Source organism: Equus caballus, chromosome 3 (genome assembly GCF_041296265.1).
Source record: "Equus caballus isolate H_3958 breed thoroughbred chromosome 3, TB-T2T, whole genome shotgun sequence".
Classification (NCBI taxonomy): domain Eukaryota; kingdom Metazoa; phylum Chordata; class Mammalia; order Perissodactyla; family Equidae; genus Equus; species Equus caballus.
The window spans coordinates 29,896,418-29,916,424 of NC_091686.1; positions in this window are offsets into that span (position 1 = coordinate 29,896,418).

Here is a 20,007-nt window from a genome sequence, read left to right on the forward strand (position 1 = left end):
GGTGGGCCCTAAATTCAATCACAACTGTCCTTGTAAGAAACACACAGAGGAGAGACAGGCACAGAAAGGAAGGCTGTGTGAAAACAGACGCAGAGATGGGAGGGATGCGGCCACAAGCCGAGGAACGCCTGGAGCCACCAGAAGCTGGAAGAGATGAGGATGGATCCTCCTCTAGAGCCTTGAGAAGGAGCATGGCCCTGCTAACATCTGGATTCTGGACTTCTGCCCTCCAGGACTGTGAGAGAATAAATTTCTGTTGTTTTAAGCCCCCCAGTGTGGCAATTTGTTACAGCAGCCCCAGGAAACCAAACAGTGTTGAGATAGGAACGAAGGCAGGCTGGATTCCAAGTCTGCACCCTCAACCGTGATGCTGCCCAGTGGGCATGTGGCTACACCTCTCTGTGTCTGTAATTGGGGATGCTGATTGTGCCTATCCCAGAGTGCTGTTGTGAGGGTTAAAGGAGGTGATGTGTGTAGAAAGTGGAGCACAGTGTTCACCAGATTTTGGCTCCTGTTGCTCTTAGCATTGTTGTTGTTTTTAATGAGTCGCTGTAGGAACAGCTGCTTCTATGTAAACCTCAGTCAGGGATGGACGCAGTGCCTGTGGCCGATGCTGGCCCCATAGGGAGGGCAGTTTTGGGAATCTCAGGCCAGATGAGTTATCATTCTGGGTAGTCGGTAGTTGAATAAGTACTTTCGGGGTGTAAATCAGTCTCCTGGTGTGTCTGCTTTGTGGTTACCTATGAATTAAGTATTTTCATTTCTTTCCTTGTGCCTCCCTTTGTTTCGTTTTTAATGCTAACAATAATCATGCTTATTGCTAACTTATCTTTCTGTGCTTATTGTTAACTTAGAGTAAACCAGACTTTTAAGTCCCCAAGACCACCTCCACATTTGGTGATTCATATGGAGGACTCACCGGATTCAGGATGTAGTTGGACTCTTGGCTAAGATTCATACAACGAAAGGATACAAAGCAAGATCAGCAAAGGGAAAATGCCGAGGGGGCAAAGTCTAGAGGAAAACAGGCACAAGCTTCCAAGAGTCCTTTCTCAGTGGAGTCACACAGAATGTGTGTAATTTCCCTGAAAACGAATTGTAGCAACACGTGTGAAGTGTTGTCTACCATGGAAGATTGTTAGAGATCCGGTGCCCACAGATTTCCCTGGGGGTTGGTCATGTAGGCACCTTCTGCATCGCGTGTACCAAAATTCCAGACTCCCAGAGGGAAAGCAGACGTTCAGATAAACTATATCATTTGTACGACAGTCTAGGTTTAGTAGGCACATTTATCAGTTTTGGAATCATGGGAACCCTCCCGAAATCCAAGTTCCCGGATGCTAGCCAAGGGCCAACCTTGCAAGCAGACCTTTCTAAGGATAGCACTCTCAAGCCTGCCATGTTGACTGTTATCTGCACACCATGCAATAAAAGTTGATCATTTCTAGACATTATTTTATTTAAGTACTGCAAGAACCTTACAGACTGGATAGTATTTTATTCATAATTTAGAGATGAAGAAACTGAGGATTAGGGAGTTTAAGAACTTCACCCCAAATCATCAGTGGCGGATCAGAGCGCAGGCATGTTGGACTGTAACCACTACGCAATAAGCCCATCCCATTACAAGGAGGAGCATGAAGGAAGAAAGGGGTTGTTAAAAAGGCTCTGACAGTGCGTGGGCTGAGTTGTGCTGTAGCAATCTCCATATCTCAATAACTTAAAACAACTCATTTTATTTTCCCCTCAAGTCCATGTCTATGGCAGATCAGCTAGGGTGCTGCTCTGTGTTGTCCTTGCTCTGGGACCCAGCCATTGGAGTAGCCACTGCTGCTACTCACTGGGGCAGGAGGAAAGCACAAGTGCAAATTATGCATTGGCTCTTACAGCTTCCACCCTGAAGTGTAATGTGCATCGCTTCCAACACAAGTTGGTCAACACAAGCCACATGACCTTACCTAGCTTCTGGAGGGTGGAGAAGTGTGACCCTACTGGGAATATTCATTGAACAGCACCAATGACTGCACAGCCAGACAGCATCAGCCTCTGGTTATGGCCCCTTCCTTCTGAACCCTCTGCCGAGCCACCATGTCCTCTCCTGGTGTAGGTACTACTAGGAATCTGGCCCCAGTGGCCTAGAGGGCCTCCCTGGAGCCTAGGGGCAATGTCGTGTATCTGCTCACTTTGCCCATAGACTGCAGACCCCATGCTAGAATTTGCAACGATTTGTATCTTTGGGCCCCCTCCTTTACTAAGCCTCTGCCTTGCCTCTTTCTTTTGCCAGCAAGCCAGAGTCATGTGAAAACTGGAGCTGGAGAAAAACCTCCTGGCTCAATCATGCTTTTTGAATCCCTGGCAAATGTTGCCCAGACATCTAAAACCCTGGGTTCCTTAAAAAAGAATTCCAGGGGTATATTTATTAGCAAGCATGAATTCCACAGATTTTCATGCTCCTCTCTCTTGGCAGGCCGTGCAGGCATCTCCTGCCAGTTTCTGACAGCCTCGTCGCTAGGTGTTAAGTGAGAAACATCATCAGCCCTGTCTATTGATAGGTTCAAGTGACAGTGCATGTTACCAATCTCAGCCAAGAATCGCTTCTGACAATTTTCTTCTCCATTGCTGTGCTTGGGCGGGAACATCCCCCGCCCCCGTTCCTCAGGAACTTAAGACACTGTAACCATATTAAGGCTGCATATGTCTACGTGGCTGCAAGCAGTAGGTTTGTGAAGGAATTAAGCAGGGCATATGGCTTCCGGCGGGCTGCCTGGATCGCGGCAGCATCACCCAGACCTGAGCCAAGCGGGGCTGTTGAAGCCATGATGCCCGTTGCTCCTGAAAAGAGGGGTTTCAGCCAAACTTGTTGATTAGTGCTCGCTGAGGCTGCCAAAATGCTCTGCTTGCTTGGTGAGGCCAGGATCTCTCATGGACAGTCCTTACCCTGCCCTCTCCCCCAGCCCTGGGGACAGGGGTCACTGTTGTCCTCCAGTTCTCAGCCTGTAGGTAAGGCGGGCACCTCCTTTCCCTTCCAACTGTAGTCCCTCCTGCTCCCTCCAATCCTTCTCCATCAGGAAGTCAGAATTTTTTTTTTTTTTTTTAGGAAGATTAGCCCTGAGCTAACATCTGCTGCCAATTCTCCTCTTTTTGCTGAGGAAGACTGGCCCTGAGCTAAAATCTGTGCCCATCTTCCTCTACTTTATATGTGGGACACCTGCCACAGCATGGCTTGATAAATGGTGTGTAGGTCTGCACCTGGAGTCTGAACCAGTGAACCATGGGTGGCCGAAGCTGAGTGTTCAAAACTTAACCACTGTGCCACTGGGCTGGCCCTGAGAATGATCTTTTTAGAATACAAAGCTGATTGTTGCCAAAAAATTAATAATAATGATTAAAAAAAAAGTCACTAGATTCTCATTGATGTTAAAATAAAAAACCAAAAATCTTAACATAGCCTGCATGGTCCTGCCTGGCCTCTGCCCTCCTTTCCTGCCTTATCCACAATTGAGCTCCTTCTTGCTCTCCATGATCAAGCTGCACCAGCCTTCTTTAGGTTCTTTAGGTTCTACCGATGGCCATATCTGTCTCCTTCATGGGGCCTTGCACATGCCCCTCCTCGTTCAGTGGCTCCCAACCTTGGCTGCACATTGGAATCATCTGGGATGCAGAGGGAGGGATCCTAAAAATACCAATGCTTGGGCCTACGCCAATGATTTGAATTTCATTGGTCTGGAAAGAAGCCTGGTGATCAGCATTTTAAGAGTTCTGCAGGTGATTCGAACATGCCTCCAGGGGTGAGAAACCCTGACCTGGTTAATACCCGTGTAGCCTTTGGATCTCAGCTCTGTGGTCCTTTCTTCAAGGGAGCCTTCCCTGATATCCTTGATTAGGTCAGAATATTCTTATTTTACACTATTGAAAAATAACTTACCCCACCCTCCCTCATTGTACTTAAGAGTCTGAATTTTACACTTAATTGTGGGATAATTGGATTAATATCCCTCTTCCTTGATGGACTTTAAGTTTCATGTGGGCCATGGTTATGTATCATTTTGCTCACCATTGTAACTCCAGGGCTGTCATAGTGACTAGGGCCTCATAGGAGGTCAATAAATAGGGGTAAAATAAATGAATGAGTTTTGGGGCCCTCCCAAATTCTTCAGGGTGGCCCAACTAATCATACTTAGATTTTAGGACACTCAAATTGGTTTTAATATTGCTTCTGGCCAAGGGCTTCTCCTTCTCTGGCTAGTCATGAGAATTTCAACCAGTGTCTTTAGCGACCAAGAGCAGTATCGGAGGTGGAGTGGATTGGGAAGTGTGAAGTGGTATGGAGTAGATATGAGTAGTGGTCAGATCCTATAGGGTAGATGTCGAGGTAAAGCAGGTACACATGGAGGGAATGTTCTAGGTGTAAAGACGTGCCCTTCCACGAACACTCATGAATCTGGTGTCTAGTAAATTCAATATTCTGACCCAGAACAGTAATGCTTTCACTATCTTTGCAAAAGAAGCAGGTACTCAAACTGTACGGATAAGAAAAAACGTGGTATAGAAGGAATCAACACTTGAAGATGGGTAAGGATCTCTTAGGAGAATGTGGAGTATCCTTAGATGAATTCAGAGGTCGCAGGTCAACACTAGTTACACACCAGAAGAGACAATCGTCAGCTGAAATCGTGAAGCTGTAGTATGTGATCTTTGAGGCATGACAAGGTACAGAAGAGCCGCTAGATGTCTGTAGAGGGAAAATGCTTTAATTTTCCAAAAGGAGAAAAATGGTAGAATCTTGAAATTGCAAATAAAACCTTTAGGAAGAGATCCGGGAAAATTACAGAAGGGTTTTTGAAGTGGTAGTTGTGATCACATGGAAAAGAAAGCAAGAATCACTGGACCTGCCATAGGTTTCCTGAGAACCAGTCATGCTGAACTGATATTATTTCATTTTCTAGTAAGGTGATTAGATGGAAAGATCGTGTTGAAAATATACATGTAGCATATTTTGATTTCAATAAGGCATTAGGTGATGTTTCCTCTGATATCTTTTGTCAGACAAGATAGAAATGAGTTGAATTTGCAACTGACTAAACTACTATACCTAAAGAATGGCTGACTTGAGAGGAAGGTGTCCTAGCATGGCGCTGACTTCCAATTTTGCCCCTGTATCTTCTTCCCTCTCTGTTTCTTTCTCTACAGATTTCCTTTGCACATTCTCTTCCCAGTACCTACTCTGCATGTGTACTGATTCTCACATCTGTATTTCTTACTTTCATCTTTCTCCAAAGCTACAGAATCATCTTTCCACCTGGAAATTCTGTTTATCTCAAATTTATTAGCCAAAATGGAACTCGTTATCTCTCTCCTGTCTATCCTGACCCCAAATCTTAGTCTTATCTTTCCTTGGGAATTGGGAAACGAAGAACTTGCTCTGTAACCAGGTATCAGGATCTTTCTTTTCTTATCTTTGGACTGTAGCTTGTTTTAGTCTTTGTTTTTGTTTTCAAGAAGACTGAGAGGTTAGACGCCATCACTGTCACCACCATTCCTACCACCACCATGACCTTTACCATCAGTGCCACTGTTATCACCATACCATCACCACCACTATCATCCTCTCCACCATTCATCACCATCACCACCTCCACCATCATCGCCACCATCTCCACCAGTATCACCACCATCATCCCCTCTACCACCATTACAATCACCACCTCTACCATCATCATCATCATCTTCACCACTATCACTACCATCATCCTTTCTACCACTATCACTACTACCTCTACCTCCACCTCCACCACCAACACCATCATCACCACCACTACCACCATCATCCCCTTCACCACCATCGCCACTACTATTATCATCACCACCACCTCTACCTCCAACACCATCACTACCGTCACCTTCAACACCATCACCACCACCAAGAACATTAAAATAGTTTTTGAAGCACTCAGGGTAGGAAAACACATAGACAACACACAGATTAAAACTCTGAGATATAACATGTTACCAGTATATCTGTCGTTGAGTCCTCACAACCTAATAAGGCAGGTCTACCATTATCACCACTTTATAATTGAGGAAACCAAGTCCAAGAGAAGTTAAGTCCTCTGCCCAAGATCATACAGGTAGCAAATTCAGAGCCAGGATTCATGTTACCTGCAGACAGTTCACCTACAGAGCCCATTCTCTTAACCATCACTTCCCACAGAGACACTTTGTAGATGAAACTTACCCACATTCCTCAAAGGGTTCTTTAAGTTTGTGGCACTAAATACATTGTGTCACCATTGGTTGTATAGGTCACTGTTTCTGTGGCTAGACTTTGAGCTTTTTAAGGGCAGAGATTCTCCTCTTACTTATCTTCCTACCTCTGGGGCCTAGCCCTGTGCTTGGTATAGAAGTGAATGCTGGCAAGGTTACTCCTTTGTTCTTATGTGGTTTGGATTTTGTCAGGGTTCTTCGAAGTATATTCTGTGTGCCGCTTGCAACAGAATTGCCTGGGAAATCTAGAACTTATTTTAAACATGTTTTAAGGCTTCATACAGACCACCTGAATCAGACTCTGGGAGAGTGGGTTAGGTAATCTGTATTTTAAACACCTTCCTCAGTGGTTTTTATGTCCTCTAGTTTGAAACCCCACTATGGCTTCTTCTAGGGCTGAGATTCTGTGATTATAATTTCTCGTTTTGTCCACATAGGACCGTAAAAGATACCATGGAGAGAATGATTCTGGGAATATATTTCTAACAGCATTTGATTTCCGGGATCCTATATTCAGCTGTATTGTTTTTGTTGTAAGTTTCCTCAAATCCTTTGTGGAAAGAGCCAAGCTATATAAATCAATATGAATTAATAAAATTAAGCTATAGTGTTTCCCTGAGTCATCAGACAATAGAAGCCTCAATAACACAGCTGCCCTCATGGCTCCTAAAACTGACCCAGCATTGACCAGAAGGTGTTTCTAGCAGAGGCAAGATGGCACTGCAGGGCCAGGAGTGTTCTTAAGTACGGCGGTGGGGGGTCAAGCCATGTAAAGTGAATTACTTCTCCCCTTTCTGTTCTCTTCCTGGAACATTCAGATGTGAGTTTGGCCTAACGGACAAAGCTCTCACTCTGAAGTCGGCAGACCTGAGCTTGCGTTCTGTCATTCTGTCACCACTGTTCCGGCAAATTGTTTCACTTTTCTGAGCTTGTCTCCACATCAGGGAAATGATTGAAAAAGACCTCTTTGAGATTTGTAAGGACTGGGAGCAATGTATACGAAAGGCCCTGTCCCATGCTTGGCATGTAGTTGGGACTTGTACAATGGATATTTCTCTTCCCCCTCATTTTACTATTATTTTAAAATTGTGATCATCATAATTCTAATTGGTTTTACTCCTTCCCCCTACTGGAAGGAATCAAATAATTCTATCCCTGCTATGATGCTGTTGGAGCCCAACAGGCAGCATGATGACAAATTAAGACTTGCTTTAGCTCCCAGAGTTGATAGTCCATCTCGAAATGTCCTTCAAGGAATCTGCAACAATGCATTGTCTGTATGACATATAACCTGTATTTTTAGCCACAGATTTTCAAATATATCTGTAAGGTAGACTGCAACAACTGCCACAATATACCTCCTTGTGATATGACTTTGCAATTCTTCCCATCAAGAAGTGGCATTTGTTCTCCCATCCCTGGGAATTCCGGGAACCTGGGCTGGTCTGTGACTTGCTTTGGCTTGTACTGTGTGGTGGAAGTGATGGTGTGCCAGTTCTGAGCCTAGGCTTTGTACTCTTGGAAACTTGCCATGGCTATGTGGCAAGAAGGCTGGCCAGGGTGGCTAGATGAGTAAGAGATCTGTGACTGAGTCACCTCTGAAATCCCCTCAATGGCTAGCCAACCACCAGATATATGAATGAGGATGTCCTAGACCAGCTGGCCACCAGCCAACCTGCCAGCTGCCCACAGACACATGAGCTGGCCCTTCTGAGCTTAGGCAAGCCTGGCCTGGTCATCAGAACCACCCAGCTGGCCTGGGGACTCATGAGCAATGAGAAATGCTCATGGATTTAAGCCACTAGATTTGCGAGTGGTTGGTGATATAGCGATAGCTAACTGGTATTGCTTCAAATTTGGCAGCCATTCATCCAGTCATTTTGGCATCAGCCCATGAGTCAACAAACATTTTGAGTGCCTACCAATGCCAGACCCTGGGGATATAGTGGTGAAGATGAAAGATGACCAGCCCTCAAGGAGCTTACATTTGAGAACTGGAGAAACAGAAATCGATAGATAGAAACACAAAGGGCATAAAGGGATCTGTGAGTCCTGTTGAGTACCACCAGGACTGGCAGACAGGGTACGAGGGTGCAGTTTTACTTCTGTGACATTAAAAAAGTAGTCCAGAAAGTGTATTTGAAGGCACATGCCTCTCTGGTAGGATGGCTTCCTAAGGTACCCTGATAAGCCCTGCTGTGCTCCTGTACCGTTGGTACAGGACATCTCTGCAGGTTTCAGGACAGGTGGGTTTGCAATGTTTCCCCCAGCTCATTCCCCAGGCTGAGAACACAGGTCAGAATACTTAATGAGGAGCTGTCTTTTCTTAAAATGAGAAGCCCGTTGGCCTATTTTCTGGAAATGGTTAGATAGCAGCTGTGGTATCAGTCACCACAGCCTAATCTGTAGGGTCCTGGATTTCAAACTCATGTGCCAAGTTCTTCTCTCTGTTCATTATGAGTAAATATCTCCAAGGGACTGGGGAAGTTTCCTGGGGATGGGACCGGATCACAGAAGGTAGGCACTTCCCAGACATGATGATTCTCTTTCTCGGTCTCCTGAGACTGAGAGTTTTCTCCAGCTCAGTGACAGAGATCCTAAAATTACCCCCATGAGTTTGTCAGCAGGTGTCCTGTAGGGCTGCTCACAAGTGAACCACATTCATTCACTTTTTTCAGTGTTTCAGACTTCCTACCTGTGCCAGGTAGATGCAGAGAGGAACATCCACAGCCCTCACCTCTAGGGCTCACAGATGGGTATATAACGTCAGCACTGTGAGATAGGTGCTACAGTTTGAGTACCTATATGGTGATTGGAGAGAGTGGGAAGGAGTCCGAACAACCCCGATCAAGCTTCATAGCAGTGTAACGTGATGGCTGAGAGCTTAGTGTTAGCCTGGGTTTAAATGCTGGTTGCCCCACTCACAAGCTGTGTGACCCTGGGCAAGTCACCTTACCTCTCTGAGCCTCAATTTCTTCATCTGGGAAATGGGGATAATGGCAGTATTTATCTCATAGCGTTGTGAGAATTAATTGGGTTAATATATGCAAAGTGCTTAAATCAGTACAGGGCATATAGCAAGCACTGGATAACAGTAAAAAGCAAAATAAAACTGCACCTTGAAGCATAACCAGGAAAACAAGAGAAAGGGCATTCTGGACAGAGAGGAGGTAGGAATGTATGTCCAGGGCAGCCTTGAAGAGCTTTGAACGTAACTGTGAAATATCCGCAATTCTCCTAGGCAGTGGGTCTCAAACTATAGCTTGTGTCAAATTTCCTTGAGGGTGTGTCGAAACAGAGATTGCTGGGCCTCACCCCCAGAGTTTTTGATGAGACAGGTCTGGGGCAGGACCCGAGAATCTGCATTTCCGAGAAGTTTGTAGATGATGCTGATGCAGCTGGTCCAGGAGCCATTCTCCTGCCCCCAGGGCTTGTGTGTTCACTTAATGACCCAACTTCCCACCCCGTTTGGTGAACTGGGTCCTTGGTATTTGTCTTCGGGTCTATCCTCAACAGCATTTCCCCTAGGAAGCCATCCTTGCCCACTTGCCCTTCCTAGTAGTGTTAGTTGCTGTTCCTGGACTGCCTCTTTTGCAAAAATGTTTACCTGGGCCTTCGCTGTTCTGTCAATCCCCACTTCCCAACACTCATACATACACTTCCCGGGGAAGGAAAGAATCTGGTGATTCTTCTGCAGAAACAATCTCTGGTATCAGGGAGGGACAGGCAAAGCAAGAGCAGAGGAAACTCACCACATAGCTTCTAGCTGGGCCCTGGACAACCCAGACTGCTGACCACAGGTCCAGGCTGCCTCCTGGCACCCTGTCCTCTTCCTTGCCCATCCACGCCCAACACCACCTTCAAAGCCTGCCTGCTCCACCTTCCTTGCCTAGCACGGCCCAGCGTAGACCACTCAGATGCTGCGCAAGATCCTGTACAGGGTCTCCTTTTGGAGTGATGAAAATGTTTGGAAGCAGATAGGAGTTGCACAACATTGTGAATGTACTAAATGCCACTGAATTGTTCACTTTAAAATGGTTAATTTTGTGCTATGTGAATTTCACCTCAATAAAGAAAAGTACATGAAACTCACTAATTGTGGAATACAGTCATGCACGGTGCAACATTTCAGTCAAGAGTAGACTGCATATTCAATGGTGGTCCCATGAGATCACAATGGAGTTGAAAAATCCTGTCGCCTAGTGACATCCTAGCGAGTGTAACGTTACTTGTGTTTATGGTGATACTGGTGTAAACAAACCTACTGCACTGCCAGTTGAATAAAAGTAAAGCACATGCAATAACGTACAGTACGTAATACTTGATAATGATAATAAGTGACATGTTACTGGTTTACATATTGACTACACCATGCTTTTCATTGTTATTTTAGAGTGTACTCTTTATACTTAAAAAGTTTGCTGTGAAACAACATGCCGTGTTACACCGGCAGCAGTCTCATACATCTCGTGTTTACTGCATCTCTTGATTGCATCATTTTCTTTTGTGCGTCATATAAAAGTACACTCTATGATGTTTGCACAACGACGAAATCACCTAATGATGCATTTCTCAGAACACATTCCCATCGTTAAGCGACGCATGACTGTACTAAAAAAAATTATTTTCACTGTACACCCCCTAAGCCAATTTATGTTTTAAAGACAAGTTTTTGTCTTTATACCCCTAACAGGTTGGTGGACAGAGCTGGGATGAAGACCTGGTCAAATCAGTTGGGTCCACTCTAGAACCTTCTCTGTGTCCCATGCCCACCCCATTCTCATCTGTGCAGAGTCTCATTCCTGGGCTTTGGCTCTTGTTGTTAGTTCTGTGCCAGGACGGCTCATCCCTTCTAATTGTTCAGTTCTCTCTGCTACATTTTACCTCTTCAAAGAGGTGGATTTTTACCAGTTTCTCTCATAGTAGGCCATTTTAATGGGCTTACTACTATCAGAAGCAGTCTAATTTTTTGTCTTCTTGGTTTTTGTCTGTTCTGACCAGTCCCACTGGGATACAAGCTCTACAACAGAAAGAATCTTGTCTGTCATGTTCACCCCTGCATCCCCAGTGCTTGGAATGGAGCCTGACACATAGTAGGTGTTAAGAAGTGCTTGGCGAGTGAATGACTGTAACGGATTAGGGAAGGCAGGCCAAAGAGGGAGACGTTGGGATATTTGCAGGGCTAGGCTGTCATTGCTGCATCCTGGTGTCCTGCAGAGTTGGATGTTTGCAGGTCCACGTTGTATGATGGACACTCCTGGCAGGTCTGCTTACTGATGACTTTTATGGCTGATGCTGCTGTTTTCCCAAGGAGAGGATAAGTTGCCTCAGGGCATGGCCATGGTTTCTTCTCCTCTGGGGTCTTTCTTGCTTATTTTTTGTTGAATAAAGGACTAACTTTGCCAAAGAAAGGTTTGGCCCTTGCTCATCTGCTGGGAGGTAACCTGTAAGCCCTTGGAACGTCCTGCCTGATAAGCATGTCTTTGGTTACCTGGAAAGCCTATGCTTCAGTGTGATTGATGGTGGGGCTCTGGGCCGTGTAGTGTCAGCTTGACCTCTGGAGAGGGTGGAGACCAAGGTCAGCCATGTAGGAGATGAGCCCTGTATATGTCACTGACTTCCAATAAAACTTGGACCCCAAGGCTCCAGTTAGCTTTCCTGGTTGACAATACTCTCTATGTATTGTCACACATCATTGCTGGGAGAAATAGGTGCTGTCTGCATGGCTCCACTGGGAGAGGACAACTGGAAGCTCTGTGCGCGGTCTCTCCTGGACCCTTCCCTGTGTGCTTCTTCCCTTTGCTGATTTTAATCTGTATTCTTTTGCCACAATAAACCAAAACTGTGAGCACAACAGCTTTTCTGAATTTTGTCAATGCTTCTAGTGAATCATTGAACCCGACAGTGATCTTGGGGACTCCCAAACTACAGTGGTTGGTATACAGTTAGTGCCCAACAAATGTTGATTGAGTGCTAAAGAAACTGACTTTTTGAGCTTGAAGAAAGAAGATTTGCTCAGCTGTGGCCCTCCAGTAGTCCTGTACAAAGGGAACAGTTTCTACAAAAGAGTCAGTACTGTTGGGAGGTCCACCTATGGTCTCTTCCTTCCCTTTGATGCCCAAGCCTAGGTGATCTAGGTGATAACAGGTTTAAGAAAAATTACTCAGAGTTCCTTGGGTTTCCTCAAGCATAAATGCAGACCTCTTTCTGCAACCTCCATTCCAGGACACCCCTGGAAGCTGTTTGTTGCACATTGATATTCCAAAGTCACCATGTTGATCTTTGAAGGATGGTCAGTGGCCTGGGACACCAGCTCAGGGAGAAAGGTATGACCCAATGGGACTCCTTAACATCGTTGAATCATGTCCTTTAACTTTCCAGTACGTGGGGATGGATTTATATTGATCTACTCTATCAGCCCAGGTCTCTGGATGCAAGACACAGAAGCTCATTCAAGGTAGCTCAAGGGAAAGAAGGCTCGCTATCAGAACATGTATGTACTCACAAAAACAAAGATACAGTCAGACCTAATGAAGAATAGGGTTAGAAAGTTTGAGGGAACTCTCTCCATCTCTCAGGGCTCCATAGGTTCTATCTTCACTGTGTTTTTAGAATCCTATATGTGTTTCAATGTAACTGCCAGACCTGACTCTACATCAGAGAACAGCAAACTTCTTTTGTATAGGGCTGGATGGTAAAATTTTTGACTTTGTGGGCCATACCGTCTTTGTTGCAACTACTCAACTCTGCAGTTGTAGCATGAAAGTGGCCACAGACAATATGGAAACAAATGGGCATGACTGAGTTCCAGTAAAATTTTATTTCTAAAACCAGGTGGCAGGTCTGATTTGGTCCATGGGCCACAGTTTGCCATCCACTGCTCCACATCATGACCTCAAAAACATCTACTGCCAATTGATAACATACTCTGTGGCTCTTTGATCAGATTCCCAAGAAAGGAACTTAATGGCTTAACTCAGTCTATGAGGGGCTATCATTGGATCAGTTGGCATCTTTAGTTCCTTCAGCTGTGGCCAAAGAGGGATGGGATCATATGCTATAAACACGGTCAATTTACCCCAGAGCAAGAAATGTCGATATATTAAAACATATGCTTATTATTTCCATGAACACTTTCATTCAGTTCCCTTCTTTGACTTATTGAGGCTATATGGGAATCTGAGTCATGGGTGAGCTCATGTTAATCCCATGATCTCACCATTTTTCAGCCATCTGTCCATAACGCAGGTGCTCAGATGTTGGGATTATAAGTGGTTAAGAGGACCCCAGGTCCTGCTTTTGGTCTCAGAAGCTGCGAACTAATAGCATTCATTCATTTACTTATTCATTGTTAAGTTCCTATTATGTATCAAGCAGGGTACTGGGTGCTGCGTTCCCCAAAAGTCACATTCCCTCTGTGGGTGGTTAAATTGGATCCTGTCGACTTGCTTTTGCAGAATGACTCTCTCACCTGACGAGGTGTAGGGTAAAGTGTGGCTTAGTCCCAGGTAGGTCCTTAACTTTCCTGAAGATTGTGATACAAACTCTGGGAAGAGAAATCCTGAAAAATATTAGAGAGGGAGGTACCAGCTCATGTTCTCACCATATCCCTTCAGAAAGAGGCTTCTGTGAGTGTTTGTCTTACCGTTAGAGAGGAAACTTTCAGGCAGATTAAAGCCCGCCTGCTAAGCTTTCTGGATGTCAAGACCAGCGCACAACATCTCTTCAATCATTCAACTCTGAGCAATTTCCAGGGACATATGTGGTGGGTCACATATCTCATGAGTAACAGCACTGTAAAGCCACCACCCAATTGCAGGCTGTCCCACAGCAGGTGGAGTCACAACCTGGAAAGGAGTATCTGGGATCTCCAGCATAGTATCCCCAAGAAGCTTTGGTGGCACCCATCCTTTCTGCCGTGTGGTTGGTAATAACTAGGCCAAAATGACTTGGATTGACTACCAGGTAAATAATGAAGCAGATGCTGCTAGGAACTTAGGTGCTATTTTTAATACACCATAAATCAGGAGGCAGATAAAGACAACAATGACTTATGCTATATTCCTTTACCTTATTGGAAGATTCAGTGCACCCGGGAGCATCAGACTTAGGCAAGCCTTGAGTCAGCCTGAGTGCCTATGGGCAGGGCATGAGGGCTGTCCACATCCATCTACAAGCATTTGAAGACCACCCATCACTGATACGGCATAAGCAGGTAAATAAGCACAGCTTTGTCCGAGGCCTTTCTCTCATAGGAGATCCCTGTGTGCAGACTGCTCCTTGTAAAATTCTTTCAACAGAGACCCATCCACGCTATCATACCCTCTTGACTGGATGGTTGCAAAAGCTTTTTAACAGGTGTCTAATTCTATTCTTGCCCTGCATGGCCTTCAATCTATTCTCCACACAGCTGCTGGAGAGACTGAGATCAGAAAAAGTCACCCCTTGCTCAAAACTCTCCAATGTCTTCCTTTAGAATCAATATAAACACTTTGCCATCGCTTGTGAGACCCTACATGACTTGGCTGCTACTTTTCCTTTCAACCCCATTTTCTCAGTTTCCCTTCAGTTCCTGGGTTGTGACCACAAGGTATTCCTGTTGGTCTTCCAACCTGCCAAGCTGCAGGGCCTTTGTACTTGCTGAGCTCTCTCTCTGGGGTCCTCTCTCCCTCAGCGTTTAGCATGGAATGTCTCCACCCTTCATTCAGGTCTCTGGTAACGTGTCTTCTCTTCAGAGACCCCTTTCCTGACCACTCTATCCAAAATAGCTCCTGCCTTCCCACGATTGTCCTCATAGTAACCTTTTCTGTTCGTGGTACTCATCATACTTGAAATCTATTACGTTATTCTCTGTTTCCTTGTGGAGCACCTGTTTCCCCCATTCAAACATAAACTCTGTGAAAGCAGGGGCTTGTTCTGTCTTGTCTGCTACTGCAGCTACAGCACCTTGAATAGGCCCAGGCTCATAGCAGGCCCTCGGCTGGTTATTGAATGGATGAGTGAATAAACTACAACAGCACTAATGGCGCTGTATAGAGATAAGTTTAATTCACTCACATGGGGTTGGGAGAGCTTGCTGGGTAAAGGTCAAACATATGTTGGGTTTGAAAGGAACATTCATTCATTTGCTGAGTTAAAAACTGCATGTTGAGCCCCTTCTGTGCTGGGCACTAAGGATACACAGTCGTGATAGACAACTCCTTGTACTTCGGGAGGTTTTATCCCAGCTACCATTGATTGGACAAATACCATGTGCCGTGAACTCTGCTAAGTGCTTTCCATACAATGGCGTGATGAATGTGATTGGGGTGAGTGGAGTGGGGAAGGCAGCCCAGGCAAAGGAAAAGCCAGGGCCGCCACAACAAATTACCACAAATTTAGTGTCTTAAAGCAATAGAAATTTGTTCTCTCACAGTTCTGGAGCCAGAAGTCCAAAATCAAGGTGCCACAGGGCCGTGTTCCTTCCTGAGACTCTAGGGGAGAATTCGCCTTCTAGCTTCTGGGGGGTCTTGATGTTTCTTTGCTTGAGGCAGCATCACTCCAATCTCTGCCTCTGTCCTTGCATGACCTTTGCCCCTGTGTCTATCCTCTGTGTCTGTGTGTTTCAAATCTCCCTCTCTTTTCTTCAATAAGGACACTAGTCATTGGATTTAGGGCCCACTTTAAATCCAGCAGGATCTCATCTACAGATCCTTAACTAATCTGCAAAGATCCTCTGTTCCAACAAGATTACATTCACAGGTTCTGGGGGTTAGGACTTGGGCATCTCTTTCTGGGGGACACTATCCACCCCACTATGGTGAGTAAAGACCCTGAACCTAGAAAGAACACCCTGGAGCATGTGGGGTACAGAATCCAGTCATCTGGGAGGACAGAGTGTTTGCCGAGTTGCCCGGGGCTCCCTGGAGAAGCTCTTCAACTCACAGGCAAGGAGTCATGTGATGCCTGCATTCAGAGGGGCTCCACACTAGTGTTAGTGCTCTGCTGTCACCGTCTCGAAGCTCCAGGTAACTTTATCTCTGAACTTAGGTTTTGTAAGTAAAGTCCCATGGGACAATGGCTATGCACGTGAGCAGAGGAGATATGCAGCATGAGTGGTCCAGCAATCCTTGCCACCCTGTTTGCATGTAGTTTTTTCACTGCCCCATGAACACAGAATTCTGTTGGGCCCATAATGCTTGGGAGTTTCGTGAGACTCAAAGCAAATACAAGATAAGCGTGTTACATCTATGACTAAGTAAATTAGGGAGTGACAGCCCCAGGAGGCCATCCTTTCCATTCCAGCCAGAACTTGCTTAGAACACAGAAGGAAAGCGATAGTGTTCTAAGAAACATGAGTGACCAAGGAACCCTATCATATCCTGTTGATGTGGATTAAGGCTGCCCCAGCTAGAGAAGCCCAAGGTGACCTGGCCTACATGCCAAACTATACAACCCAGTGGACTTTTTTTATGGTATGAATTAGGACTGCCCCAGGGAGAGAAGCCCGGGGCATCCTCACCTGCATGCCGATCTATATGGCCAGATTCGTATCTAAAGTTATATGACCGCACAATAACCAGACCCCATCTGCACTGAAATCATTTAATGACTTTTTACATCATCTTTTCTTTTTTTTCCAGTAAAAATAAGTCACGTACCCATGCCTCATAAAATTAGCCCTAACCCTCAGCTCAGGGCAGCAGCAGGAGCTCTGCCTGCCCATGGGTCCTGTCCCCATGCTATTCCACACTATTCTCTAAATAAAAGAGCACTACGGCCAGATCTTGAGAGTCTAAGAAATCTTTCTTTCGACTCCTCGGCTCACCGACCCCGCATCACTGTCTTACGCATGTCACATCCCTGTATTAGGCAAGCACTTACACTGAAAACGATGACATAGAAGGAAGAGGAAAGATTGGGAAACCCATAGTTCCTTTTCCTTTCACTCCTTCCATACTTATCAGTAAGCCAGAAGTAGAGAGTGTTGGTAGAAAGCACACATATCAAGAAGTGAAATAAAAGCAGTTGAGTTAGTTTGGTGCAGTGTTTCCACTGTCATGATAGGAATGAAATTCATATGCATGGACAGGCTATGGAATACGAATTGGGTAATTATTGTGATTCCTCATACCAGCTAAACGCTCCTATATTTGCATTTTAAACTGGCACCGCATAAAACAGAGATGAATGGTAAAATTCATGCTAATAATTTAAAATTTTAACTTTTCTTTACTTACAATGATGTTAAATAGCATATAAAAGCACCACGACCAGTTGAGAGAAAGACCGTGGAAGAAAGGAAAGAGCTTTATATGTTAGTGCCATTAACAGCACGGTTTTCTGCTTTTGGAGCAAGGGACCCCACATTTCATTTCATTTTTCACTGAGTCCTGCAGATTATGTGGCTGGCCCTGCGAAGATGACTGTTGGGCAGAAACTCGCAAGTTTGCGAGGTATGTCGCCTCTGGTGCGCTCGCCCTGCTAGACTGTGACAATGTCGTCATCAGCTCCGCTTCTGTGGCAAGCCATGTTTGCTTTGTGTTTTCTTTCCTACTCAGATCACTGTTTTTCTGATGATTTTAAAGAACATTCTGCTCTTTCCCCATTTCTGTCCTCTCCCCTCCCACCACCGTTTTCCCAACACTTCTGGCATTTCAGGGATACAAACAAACCCATCAAGAAACCCCCAGCGCTGACTGGCCTCTGGTGTCCCGCTGTGAAAGCCACCACTGCAGAACCACAGGGGGGGTGCTGCCACCTCCCAGCAAGACACCTTTTCTGCTAGTTTGAGGGGAAGTCGCGGAAATAACTCTCAATCTCAGGAGCCTCTTTGTAGGGCCTCAGTGGGTGCCTCCCGGCTGGCAGCCTCACCCTTGCTTTCCAAAGAGAGGACTGTTTCTTCAGCCAGACCAACTGTTCGAGGAGAACGCCATGCACGGCCCACCAGAGTGTTGGATGAGAACCTATTTCTGGAACTCTCCTTCCTAACTCTGCTAGACAGGCTCTTCCCTCCTCACCCCTTCAAATGCAGAAAGTACCAGGCTGAAATTTCAGTGTGATGGGGAAATCATGAAGAGCAGGTTGCTCTTTTTTGACTGCAAATGACAGGAAGGGAGCCAGGTATAGAAACGTGCGTCTGGAGAGGAGCTTTCTCAGACGCTGGCACATTTCTGTTCGGCAGAATGAGGGGCAGCCGTGGCTACAGTTGACTGCCTCCCAGGCCTCCATCTGATGGAGATGTGTGAAGGCTTGAAACACCACTCAGGACTTGGTGAAGCTGTGGCATTTTCTGGGCTTTTGTTCTTGTTTCTGTTGACTGTCATTTTGGGTCCTCTCTAAACCCTGGCAGGGAATGAATCTTTCAATGCTGTTGTGTCGGCAAGCATGGTTTTATGCTAATATTTGTGGAAAACAGCTTCATCTCAACTGCGGAGCCTTTGTAGGTGCTGCATAAATACGGCTGTATCAATGACTGACTGACCGAACTTACCCTACCGGCATATACTGTGCCGGGCTCCATATAGTTTACCTCATTCAATTCTCATCAAGCAGCTGTGTGAGATGGGGATTATGACCTTGTTTTATGATTGGAAACTGAGGCTTACTGAGAGAGAAGGCAATTAATTCAAAATCATATGACAATAGAAAGCAGAGTTAAAATTTCTATCCAAGTCTTTTTCCTTCTGAGGCACGATTTCTTTCTGCTGTGCTACACTGTCAAATCCCATACGACAAATCCCTTTTCCTTCCTTTGTTCCTCTCTCTCTCCTTCCTTTCTTTCCTGACTTCCTTCCCGCCCTATTCTCTCTTCCTTTCATCCCTCCATCTATTCAGCCACGTCTCTACCCTTTCTTCTTTCACCATGCTCTTTTCCAAAAAAGAAGTTAAAGTGCTGATTTCTCATTCTAGAATTTAGGGACCTTCAGAATCTAGTCCTGATAAGAATTATCCCTTGCTTCAAAATCTCTGTAACGTATCCAGACTGATTTCTTCACTGATTCAGGAATATAATGTATGCATTCCTGCTCCCACCTCCTCCCCCATCATATCTCTTCTTAACTATCACCATACTCATCTCCTGCCATTCTAGCCCACAGTGATCTGTCCTTCCTGTCACAAATGGTAGCTAACGTTTATAGAACACTTACTTTGTGCCAGTTACTGTCATAAGCACATCACTCATATTTACTTGAAGTACCTTCAATCCAATGAGGTGGGTGGAATCGTCGTGCATGTGTTATTGAAGGAAGAAATGGAGGTCTGGGGTGTTGGTGGTGGGTGGCAGTGAGTAACTTGCCCAAGGGACATGGGTGGTGTCGTAGTTGTATTACTTCAATTGATCTTGTCATTTGTTGCGGTATTTCTTGAGATAGCCCTTTGGGATAGCCAAGCGTTTCACATGCACGTGTCTCATTTTCCCAAGAAGATGACCTGTGATTTGAAGATAGACATTATATCTTGCAATTCTTTATGTGTTTCCCAGAATTAAAAGTCTGCTTGCTAAGCACACAGTGCCCTCTAACATGGTAAAAAATACGCAGAAATGCACATGCCTCATTAAGCTACTAGAAAATGCCATTTGAACACTTAGATAACAAGTGAAGGGTTTTGAATTATAGGAATGTGGAAGTAGAAGAGAGATTTTGGGGAAAACATAAGTAGCCCAGATATGTTAGCTAATGTAAGCTAGCCTCTGTAACATACAACTTCAAATTGTATAGTGCCAATATGTAGTAAGTATTTATTTCTTGCTCTTGTCAA